Consider the following 11946-nt stretch of genomic DNA (forward strand, 5'->3'; position numbering starts at 1 on the left):
ACCACTAACGTAGGCAATCTAGGCTTGGTCTAGCGTTAGTGACAAAGGTGAGTGTCACTAACGCTTGCGACTTCCTCTTTACTCCACGTTAGAGTTCATGTTAATTGGGTTAACGTGACTCTTAACGTGGCTTAGTGTGGCCTTTTTGGAACGTTAGTAGTATTCACTTTTACCACTAACATTAGAGCTCCCCTTTTCTTCCATGTTAGTTCCCACGTTAGTGTAACTAACGTGGCAACTAACGTGTGTTATGATGGCTTTCGAAGGCGTTATTGGTGGTAACTTTAGCACTAACGTTGCAAGCTCGCTCCCATTCCACGTTAGTGGTCACGTTAGTGAAGCTATTGTGGCTGCTAACGTGGCTCTTCTTTGCTTCCTTTGTCCTGAAATCAAACAAACAAGGTGCATCAAAGCTTTGTTTCAAGTCATGAGATCATGCATCATCCATTTTATCATTTAATTCAAGCAAAATTCTCATGAAATCATGTAGAGTTCACAATGTTTGCTTGAATCAATATGTAAGTGTATATTCACCCAAAACTTGCTTATTTACTAAGAAAATGCATGAAACTACCCTGAAATAGTAAAAAAAAGGTCAGTAAAACTGGCCAAAATGCCCTGGCATCAGTGCTTCCAGCATCATTCCAGTCCAGCGCCATCATAACTCTCTGCCATACACCTCTTTGGGTCGATTTTGCAAGGCCACGCGTTCGCATGGGTGACGCGCACGCGTGGGAGGTGAATTTTTCAAATGACGCGGACGCGTGATGGATGCGTTTGCATGGGCATGCTTGTGCCTAAGGCACGCCTCCAGTCACGCTTTTGCATGACTCTCTGCTTCTTTTCTTCTCATGTCAAGACAAGAGCACCTATGACGCGGACGCGTCAGCGATGCTTGCGCGTCGCGTGCTCTTTTTTTTTAATATATGTAGAATGCAAATGCAAATGCAAGATATATGCAGCTATATGCAGAGGTTATGAGAAGTGTTATTAGCAAAAACAAAATAGAATAAAGTAAAAATAAACTAAGACTAAAACTGAACGATAATACCATGGTGGATTGTCTCCCACCTAGCACTTTGCTTTTACGTCCGTAAGTTGGACGTCTTCAGGCTCATTCTGCTTCTGTTGGTGGGTCTTCCAAGAGGAAAACCTCTAGTTCTTTGTGATCCTCATCTTTTCACCATGATAAAGCTTCAGGCGATGTCCATTGACCTTTAGAAATTTGGAGCTAAAAGGATGACGCAGGTGAAAAACTCCGTATGGCTCTGCCTTTTCTACTCTGTAGGGACCTTCCCATCTTGATCTTAGTTTGCCTGGCATAAGCCTTAGTCTGGAGTTATAATGAAGAACTAACTCCCCTGGTCTGAACTCTCTCCTTTTTATGTGCTTGTCATGGACAGCCTTCATCTTCTCTTTGTATCGCCTGGAATTGTCATATGCTTCTAGGCGAAGATTCTCCAATTCTGCTAGTTGCAGCTTTCTTTCAGCACCATATTCTTCAAAATTCATATTGCATTCCCTTACAGCCTAGAAAGCCTTGTGTTCCTCCTCTACTGGAAGGTGGCAAGCCTTTCCGTATACCAAGCGGAAGGGGCTCATCCCAATGGGTGTCTTGTATGCTGTTCTATATGCCCAGAGTACATCTTGTAGCCTGGCACTCCAGTCTTTCCTATGAGGCTTTACTATCTTCTCTAAAATGCGTTTAATTTCTCTGTTAGACACTTCTGCTTGTCCATTGTTCTGAGGATGATAAGCTGTTGCGACTTTGTGAACTATCCCATGCTTTTTCAGTAATCCTGTTAGTCTCCTATTACAAAAGTGAGTGCCTTGATCGCTCACAATTGCTCATGGTGATCCAAAACGACAGATAATATGATTTCTAACAAAGGAAACAACAGTGTTAGCATCATCAGTATGGGTAGGAATCGCTTCCACCCATTTAGAAACGTAATCTACAGCTAATAGTATATAAAGGTAACCATTAGAGTTTGGAAATAGACCCATGAAGTCAATGCCCCAAACATAAAAAATTTCACAGAAAAGCATAATATGTTGAGGCATCTCATCCCTCTTGGATATATTACCAAATCTTTGGCATGGGGAACAAGATTTACAAAATTCAGCAGCATCCTTAAAAAGAGTAGGCCACCAGAATCCACAGTCTAAGATTTTTCTAGCTATTCTTTGAGGGCCAAACTGTCCTCCACTCTCAGAAGAGTGGCATGCCTCTAAGATGGACTGAAATTCTGATTGGGGTACACATTTTCTAATTACCTGGTCAGCACCACACCTCCATAGATATGGGTCATCCCATATATAATATTTAGATTCACTTTTCAGCTTGTCCCTTTGATGTTTAGTAAAATTGGGAGGGAAAGTATGACTAACTAGATAATTAGCTACAGGTGCATACCAAGGAACTACTTCAGATACTTGCAAGCTATGAAATGGGAAAGCATCATTTATATGAGTGGAGTCATCCTTAATGTGCTCAATGCGACTCAAGTGGTCTGCCACTAAATTCTGGTTACCACTCCTATCCTTAATTTCTAAATCAAATTCTTGCGGCAGCAGTATCCAACGTATTAACCTTGGTTTGGACTTCTTTTTATCTAATAAATATTTTAGAGCTGCATGGTCTGAGTACACTACTACCTTAGTACCAAGTAAATAAGCTCGGAATTTATCCAGAACAAAAACAATAGCAAGAAGCTCTTTTTTGGTAGTATGTAATTAGACTGAGCAGCATCTAAGGTTTTAGATGCATAAGCAATTACGAAAGGATCCTTACCTTTGCGCCGAGCCAGTGCCGCTCCTACTGCATGGTTGGAGGCATCACACATAATTTCAAATTGATGGCTCCAGTCTAGTCTTCTCACAATTGGAGCTTGATTCAGAGTGATTTTCAGCTTATCAAATGCTTTCATGCAATCCTCGCTGAACTCGAACTCAATATCTTTCTGCAGTAGTCTGGATAAAGGTAATGCTACCTTACTGAAGTTCTTAATGAATCTCCTGTAAAAACCTACATGGCCTAGGAACGAACGAACTTCCCTCACGGAGGAGGGGTAAGGTAAACTAGAAATGACATCCACCTTTGCTGGATCTACTGAAATACGAGTTTTAGAGACAACATTTCCTAGAACAATCCCTTGTTTTACCATAAAATGACATTTTTCAAAATTCAATACAAGGTTTGAATTAACGCATCTTTCTAATACTCTAGCTAAACTATCCAAGCAAAGGTCAAATGAATCACCATATACGCTAAAATCATCCATAAATACTTCCATACAGTTCTCAATGAGATCTAAAAAGATACTCATCATGCATCTTTGGAAAGTAGCAGGTGCATTACATAAACCAAAAGGCATTCTTTTATAAGCATACGTTCCAAAGGGACATGTAAAAGTGGTCTTCTCCTGATCCTCAGGAGCTATATGAATTTGAAAGTAGCCTGTATAACCATCTAAAAAGGAATAATGAGATTTACCTGACAGGCGATCGAGCATCTGATCAATAAATGGCAAAGGGTAATGATCCTTGTGAGTAGCTTGGTTGGGACGTCTATAGTCAATGCAAACCCTCCATGAATTCTGTACTCTAGTTGTCAGGAGCTCTCTATGCTCATTCTTTACTATTGTGACTCCAGATTTCTTGGGCACCACTTGTACTGGACTGACCCATTCACTATCTGAGATGGGTAAATGATATCTGCTTGGTGCACAAAATTACAATCACACTTTTGCAACTCTGAACAACTAACTAGCAAGTGCACTGGGTCGTCCAAGTAATACCTTACGTGAGTAAGGGTCGATCCCACGGAGATTGTCGGCTTGAAGCAAGCTATGGTTATCTTGTAACTCTTAGTCAGGATATCAATATTTCTCAGATTTAATTGTGAAAAGTAAAAAATCATGAAATAAATACTTGTTATGCAGTAATAAAGAACAGGTTGAGGCTTTGGAGATGCTTTGTCTTCTGAATCTCTGCTTTCCTACTATCTTCTTCTTCATGCACGCAAAGCTCCTTCCATGGCAAGCTTTAAGTTGGGCATCACCATTGTCAATGGCTACTTCCCGTCCTCTCAGTGAAAATGTTCCAAATGCGCTGTCACCGCACGGCTAATCATCTGTCGGTTCTCGATCATGTCGGAATAGGATCCATTGATCCTTTTGCATCTGTCACTACGCCCAACACTCGCGAGTTTGAAGCTCGTCACAGTCATCCCTTCCCAGATCCAACTCAGAATACCACAGACAAGGTTTAGACGTTCTGGATCTCAGGAATGGCCGCCAATAATTCTAACTTATACCACGAAGACCCTGATCTGAATCATGAGGCTAAGAGATATGCATTCAATCTAAGGTAGAACGGAGGTGGTTGTCAGGCACGTGTTCATAGGTGAGAATAATGATGAGTGTCACGGATCATCACATTCATCAGGTTGAAGTGCGAATGAATATCTTAGAATAGGCGCAGGCGTGATAGAATGGAAAACAGTAGTAATTGCATTAATTCATGAAGAACAGCAGAGCTCCTCACCCCCAACAATGGGGTTTAGAGACTCATGCCATAGAAGATACAATATAAAATGTGTAGAATGTCATGAGGTACAAGATGAATCACTAAAAGTAGTTTTTATAGTAAACTAGTGACCCAGGGTTACAAAAAATGAGTAAGCTAGGGTGTTTAGTGTAAAAATCAACTTCCGGGGCCCATTTGGTGTGTGCTTGGGCTGAGCATTGAAGGTTTCATTTGTAGAGACTTTTCTTGGAGTTAAACGCCAGCTTTTGTGCCAGTTTGGGCGTTTAACTCCAGCTTTTATGCCAGTTCTGGCGTTAAACGCCAGAATTCTTTAGCTGACTTGGAACGCCGGTTTGGGCCATCAAATCTTGGGCAAAGTATAAACTATTATATATTTCTGGAAAGCCCAGGATGTCTACTTTCCAACGCAATTTACAGCGTGCCAATTGGGCTTCTTTAGCTCTAGAAAATCTACTTCGAGTGCATGGAGGTCAGAATCCAACAGCATCTGCAGTCCTTTTTCAGCATCTGAATCAGATTTTTGCTCAGGTCCCTCAATTTCAGCCAGAAAATACCTAAAATCACAGAAAAACACACAAACTCATAGTAAAGTCCAGAAAATTGAATTTTAAATAAAAACTAATAAAAATATAATAAAAACTAACTAAAATATACTAAAAACATACTAAAAACAGTGCCAAAAAGCGTATAAATTATCTGCTCATCACAACACCAAACTTAAATTGTTGCTTGTCCCCAAGCAACTGAAAATCAAATAGGATAAAAAGAAGAGAATATACAATGAATTCCAAAAAATATATGAAGATCAATATTAATTAGATGAGTGGGGCTTTCAGCTTTTTGCCTCTGAACAGTTTTGGCATCTCACTTTATCCTTTGAAGTTTAGAATGATTGGCTTCTATAGGAACTCAGAATCCAGATAGTGTTATTGATTCTCCTAGTTAAGTATGTTGATTCTTGAACACAGCTACTTTATGAGTCTTGGCTGTGACCCAAAGCATTTTGTTTTCCAGCATTACCACCAGATACATAAATGCCACAGACACATAACTGGGTGAACCTTTTCAGATTGTGACTCAGCTTTGCTAGAGTCCCCAATTAGAGGTGTCCAGAGCTCTTAAGCACACTCTTTTTGGTTTTGGACCACGACTTTAACCGCTCAGTCTCAAGTTTTCACTTGACACCTTCACGCCACAAGCACATCGTTAGGGACAGCTTGGTTTAGCCGCTTAGGCCAGGATTTTATTCCTGTGAGCCCTCCTATCCACTGATGCTCAAAGCCTTGGATCCTTTTTATTTTACCCTTGCCTTTTGGTTTAAAGGGTTATTGGCTTTTTCTGCTTGCTTTTTCTTTTTCTTCTCTTTTTCTTTTTCTTTTTTTCGCTTTCTCTTTTTTTTTTTGCAAGCTTTTCACTGCTTTTTATTGCTTCAAGAATCAATTTTATGATTTTTCAGATTATCAAATAACATTTCTCCTTTTCCATCATTCTTTCAAGAGCCAATAATTTTAACATTCATGAATCAACAAATTCAAAAATATGCACTGTTCAAGCATTCATTCAGAAAAATAAAAGTATTGCCACCACATCAAAATAATTAATCTGTTTTAAAATTCAAAATTCATACACTTCTTTTTCTTTTTCAATTAAAAACATTTTTCATTTAAGAGAGGTGATGGATTCATTTTCATAACTTTAAGGCATAGACACTAAGACACTAGTGATCATGTAATAAAGACACAAACATAGATAAACATAAAGCATAAAAATTCGAAAAACAGAAGATAAAAAATAAGGAGATTAAAGAACGGGTCCACCTTAGTGATGGCGGCTAGTTCTTCCTCTTGAAGATCTTATGGAGTGCTTGAGCTCCTCAATGTCTCTTCCTTGCCTTTGTTGCTCCTCTCTCATGACTCTTTGATCTTCTCTAATTTCATGAAGGAGGATGGAATGCTCTTGGTGCTCCACCCATAGTTGTCCCCTATTGGAACTTAATTCTCCTAGGGAGGAGTTAATTTGCTCCCAATAGTTTTGTGGAGGAAAATGCATCCCTTGAGGAATCTCAGGGTTTTCATGAAGATGATTTTCCTCATGCTCTTGTTGAGGTCCATGAGTGGGCTCTCTTGTTTGCTCCATCCTTTTCTTAGTGATGGGCTTGTCCTCTTCAAAGAGGAGTCTTGGCCATAACTTCATAGAAGTGGTCTTGATAGACCTTTGAGATGAATCTCTCCATCTCTCATGACTCGAAGGTGGAAGCAATTGCCTTTCCATTCCTCTTTCTAGAGGTTTCTCCGGCCTTAGGTGCCATAAATGGTTATGGAAAAATAAAAAAAGCTGAGCTTTTCCACACCAAACTTAAAAGGTTTGCTCGTCCTCGAGCAAAAGAATAAAGAAAGGAGGAGAAGAAGAAGAGATAGATGAGATGGAGGTGTGTGAATTATTCGGCCAAGGGGGTTTTAGGTGGTTATGATATGGAAAAGGAAGGAGTGATGGTTTGAATTTGAGTGGGTGGGTGTAGGTGGTTTGTATGATGGTTTTGGAGGAGTAATGGAGGTGATTGGTGGAGGTTATTTGGGGAAGAGTATTATGAAAAGGTGTGAAGAAGTGAGAGAGTGAGTTGAGGTTGGTGGGGATCCTGTGGGGTCCACAGATCCTGAGGTGTCAAGGATTTCCCATCCCTGCACCAATTAGGATTGCAAAACGCCCTTTGCTGCCAATCCTGGCGTTAAACGCTAGGTTGCTGCCCATTTCTGGCGTTTAACGCCAGCTTTTTGCCCTTTTCTGGTGTTAAACGCCAGTCTGGTGCCCATTTCTGGCGTTAAACGCCCAGAATAGTGCTAGACTGGGCGTTTAACACCCATTCTGCTGCCTTTACTGGCGTTTAAATGCCAGTAGGCTTCTCCTCCAGGGTGTGCTATTTTTCATTCTATTTTTCATTTTGTTTTTGCTTTTTCAATTGTTTTTGTGACTTCACATGATCATCAACCTACAGAAAACATAAAATAACAATGGAAAATAGAAATTAACATAGATAAGTAAAATTGGGTTGCCTCCTAACAAGCGCTTCTTTAATGTCAGCAGCTTGACAGTGGGCTTTCATGGAGCCTCACAGATACTCAGAGCATGATGATGGCCTGTTAACACCAAACTTAGAGTTTGGTTGTGGCCTTCCAACACCAAACTTAGAGTTTGAATGTGGGGGTTTTATTTGACTCTGTATTGAGAGAAGCCTTTCATGCTTCTTCCTTTTCCTGTTTACAAACCATGGTGCTTTCTGAATGGCGAAGAGTTGCTCATCCGGAAAGGTTTCAGAGATCTCAGTAGGAGGGTGGGACACCCCTGCTACAGGTTCTATCCGGGACAGGTGATCAGCTACCTGGTTCTCTATCCCTTTTCTGTCTCTTATTTCTATATCAAACTCTTGCAGAAGCAACACCCATCTTATGAGCCTGGGTTTTGAATCCTGCTTTGTGAGTAGGTATTTAAGAGCAGCATGATCAGTATACACAATCACTTTTGAACCTACTAAATAGGATCAAAACTTGTCAATGGCATAAACCATTGTAAGTAACTCCTTTTCTGTGGTTGTGTAATTCTTCTGTGCGTCATTTAGAACATGACTGGCATAGTAAATAACGTGCAGAAGCTTGTTATGCCTTTGTCCCAACACTGCACCAATGGCATGGTCACTGGCATCACACATTAATTCGAATGGTAATGTCCAATCAAGTGCAGAGATGACTGGTACTGTGACCAGCTTGGCTTTCAGGGTCTCAAACGCTTCAAACACAAATGGCGTGTCAGCAGCTAGCGGGTTGCTTAGAGGTTTTGCAATTTTTGAAAAATCCTTTATGAACCTCCTATAGAATCCTGTATGCCCCAGAAAGCTTCTGATTGCCTTTACATTGGCAGGTGGTGGTAATTTTTCAATTACTTCCACTTTAGCTTGATCCACCTCTATTCCCTTATTTGAAATTTTATGCCCAAGGACAATTCCTTCAGTCACCATGAAATGACATTTTTCCCAGTTTAAAACTAGGTTGGTCTCTTGGCATCTTTTCAGAACAAGTGCTAAATGGTCAAGACAGGAGCTGAATGAGTCTCCAAATACTGAAAAGTCATCCATGAAGGCTTCCAGAAATTTTTCCACCATATCAGAGAAAATAGAGAGCATGCATCTCTGAAAGGTCACAGGTGTATTGCACAGACCAAAAGGCATCCTTCTGTAGGCAAATACTCCAGAAGGACATGTGAATGCTATTTTCTCTTGGTCCTGAGGATCCACTGTAATTTGGTTGTAACCTGAATAGCCATCCAAAAAGCAGTAATATTCATGACCTGCTAGTCTCTCTAGCATCTGTTCTATGAATGGTAAAGGAAAGTGATCTTTTCGGGTGGCTGTATTGAGCCTTCTGTAGTCAATACACATACGCCACCCTGTAACTGTTCTTGTAGGAGCCAGTTCATTCTTTTCATTATAAACCACTGTCATGCCTCCCTTCTTGGGGACAACGTGGACAGGTCTCACCCGGGGGCTATCAGAAATAGGATAAATAATCCCAGCCTCTAGTAACTTAGTGACCTCTTTCTGCACCACTTCCTTCATGGCTGGATTTAGCCGCCTCTATGGTTGAACCACTGGCGTAGAATCATCCTCCAATAGGATCTTGTGCATGCATCTTGCTGGGCTAATGCCCTTAAGGTCACTTATGGACCACCCAAGAGCTGTCTTGTGTGTCCTTAGCACTTGAATTAGTGCTTTCTCTTCCTGTGGGTTTAAAGCAGAGCTTATGATCACTGGAAAAGTGTCACCCTCTCCCAGAAATACATATTTCAGGGATGGTGGTAGTGGTTTGAGCTCGAGTTTAGAAGGTTTCTCCTCTTCCTGAGGGATTTTCAGAGGTTCTTTTATTTCCTTTAATTCCTCCAGATCAGGATGAACATCTTTAAAGATGTCCTCTAGCTCTAATTCAAGACTTTTAGTTATATTGACACTACAACAAATAAGAGTTTTCGCAACGGTCGAAAACCGTTGCCATAAATTAGAAAACCGTTCTTAAAACTTTAAGCAACACTTTGGCAACAGTTTTTGACCTGTGGTATATGCGGCCGTTACTAATGCTCACAGGCAATGGTTTTTTATCTAAGACAACGGCAACCAAAAAACCGTTGCCATAGTTACTGGCATAGACAACGGTTTTGACAACAATTTTTAAAGAACGGTTTATAATCGTTACTGAATAGGCAACGGTTTAAAACCGTTCTCTTTCATGACGAAACGGTTTAAAACCATAACTACATAGGCAACGGTTTTAAACTGTTGTAGTTTTCTTATTCATAAAGACAACAGTTTAAAAGCGTTGCCTTTGGTGTTACTTTTTTTTGCAACGGTTTTAATACCATTGTCATTTTGTAGCTGCTTTTGACAACAGTTTTAATACCATTGCCTTTTGTGACTTTTGACAACGGTTTTTTATAATTATATAATTCTTTATTTACAATAATTTTCTCTTATTGCATTGAAATTAGTTCTAACTATTTTTTTAAATTTGTGTCAATAAATAACCTTAACTATTTGAATCAAATCACTAAAGAAGACTAATTGAACATTTACCATAAAAAAATAAACAATTATATACTTAATGAACCGAAAAATTCCAAATGCAGTATAGTTTCATCAGTGTCAGTTACAAATAATTCCAGATAAATTCTAGTTACCCCAGGAAGATAAGCTTCAGAAACCCCAAACCCTAGAAAGGAATTCAATCTTCCTCTAAAGAGTTTTATCAATGCTAGCAGCGAAAATTTTTGGGCAGCGAGAAAGAATTCTCCCAATAGTTTCTCTATCCAAGCCCATATTTAAAAAAAACAGAACAACCTGCAGACAACAAGGAACATAAGCTTCTTAACTGGGGAAAAAATGAAACAATTTAAATCAGTAAGATACAAAACTAAAGAACAATGGCATGCATATAACACGTGACTGTAGAAAAAAGAGAAATACCTGTGAAAAATCTCTAGACTTCCACAATAATAACTGCGGGCTTCTAGCAATAACCCTGTCTAACTTATTTCCCTTAACTCCAAGATCAATCAACTGATCCAGCATCGACCTCGTCAGCTTGCCACTGGAACAACCCAATAGGTAAGGTTGGCCTTTGATTGCACAGTCTATACATATCTTTCTAACCTATAATGAAGCATTTCTTTTGTTACTAGTCTAGTACTTTAACAAAATAATTTTTCTAATTATACTAATGAAATGTATTTACCTTAACTACCTACCAAATCATCCATAAAACAAGTATCACTAGCATCAATGGATACAAGCACATGGATACTTAACAAATTCAATTCTTAATAAGGCATCAAAAGGATCAAGCAACCATAGTCATGTGGAACTGACTACTAAAGATCTCCACATAATCTTATATAACCATAAAGATCCTAAAGAAACAATTACACAAAATTAAAAGATGGTAAGTAGTAATTAGAATATTAATGAGTTGATTATGCAATGATTCTTGAAGAATAAAATTAAATTTAATTTTATAATTAGTTTTTGAAAAAGTTCTTACCATATTCTCTTGAATTAATCTTACCACGAGCAACTTGTAAAAGCCTAAAAGGTCAGATATTGATCAACTTGATGCCTAAAATTTATACTTAAAACACTGCAATAGCACATCATACTAGAATGTATGCCAACTAGAGATTTTTGACAGCATTGACATACATGATTGTGATTTAATATGCTAAGAAAGGATATTTAACTTGTAAAATGACTGATATTTTGGATCCTCTACTATTTATTTTTATCACCGAAAATGAGTAGAAGTTGATTTTTATGAAATATCAATAACGAATAATGATTTTAATATGTGTGTAGTACTAGTTCATAAGTACAAATAATTGAAACGAAATTCTTGCAATGCAATACAAATGAAAACAAATTAACAAACTGTGTAGTAATAATTGATCCACATATCCTTTAAGTCAAAATTATATATGAGCCAATAGAAAAATTCATCAAATAAAATAGCACCTCAACAAATAGTTGAGTTCATCAAGCAAGAGAATATTTGTTAAATCAATTATGAGGTAGAACAAATGAGTTTAATGCCAAAACACATATAAAGTCCTACTCATATTTAAAAGTGTTATGCATAACAAAAATGATCAACTATGCACATTTAGCATTAGCATTTGTAGCTTCAGTAATACGGTGTTGATTAAGCTATAGAATAAAAAGTAAAATAAAATAAGAGCCTATATTTTCCTGCAAAAGAGAATATATAATTTTTAGCAAATTATTCTAAAAATGTATAAGAAAATTACAATTTTAATTTGCATTCACATAATGAACACTCAATTGATTTTCCTTAAAAAAAATGC

The sequence above is a fragment of the Arachis ipaensis genome, chromosome B4, assembly GCF_059453495.1.
Source record: "Arachis ipaensis isolate K30076 ecotype BB chromosome B4, ASM5945349v1, whole genome shotgun sequence".
Taxonomy (NCBI): Eukaryota; Viridiplantae; Streptophyta; class Magnoliopsida; order Fabales; family Fabaceae; genus Arachis; species Arachis ipaensis.